Below are 739 nucleotides of genomic sequence, written 5' to 3'. Positions count from 1 at the left end.
CACAGAACATAAGACTAGGAACGATTTCAAGAAGTCACCCCAACGCTTTCTCTTCCTGTTAACTGGGCTGCAGCAGAACAACTTCAGTCAAAGTGATTTCAAGCTTCACGTGGTTAAACCGATGTCACTGCGCTTCCGCTGCCACGGGCTCATCACCCCACACCAGCCCCTGCTGCCCCTTAGATAAGCTCAGGGCAAGGGTCAGTCTGTGCCCGCAGTCTGGCAGCTTGGCAGCTCTCCAGAGGGTTTTCCAGGCACACTCACACGTGGCTGGGAAATAAAGCTCAGCAGGAATTAGGGAACTAGTCCCCTGTGGAGTTTATGCGCAGTCTGGTGAGGTGTCCTGTTGGGTTTGGGATGTACCACACACTGGTGTGCTCACAGATCATTGCAGGCTTTGTTTGTGAAGATGGGGCCTTCAGACACACGTCCACACCAGCCTGAAGGAATTCCTGACAGTGGGAGCTGGTGCTGACCAAGGTGAAGTGTGGGTGTCTCTGAGCCAGGGAGGGAGCAGGAACATGAGCAGCCCCACTCTGCCCTGTGCAGGCACTGGAGGGTACCCTGAGCACCCTGCATCCTGTACCTCACCCTGAATCCCACATCCCACCCTGCCTCCTATATCCTGTCCTGCATCCTGCACCCCATATGCCACCCTGCATCCCATCCTTCTTCTCACATCCTGCCCTGTGTCCCACATCCCACCCTCTCCTACATTCCACGCTGCATCCTGCATCCC

This window comes from Corapipo altera, unplaced genomic scaffold (genome assembly GCF_003945725.1).
Source record: "Corapipo altera isolate COAL_440 unplaced genomic scaffold, ASM394572v1 77b, whole genome shotgun sequence".
Classification (NCBI taxonomy): Eukaryota; Metazoa; Chordata; class Aves; order Passeriformes; family Pipridae; genus Corapipo; species Corapipo altera.
This window is presented reverse-complemented; position numbering follows the sequence as displayed.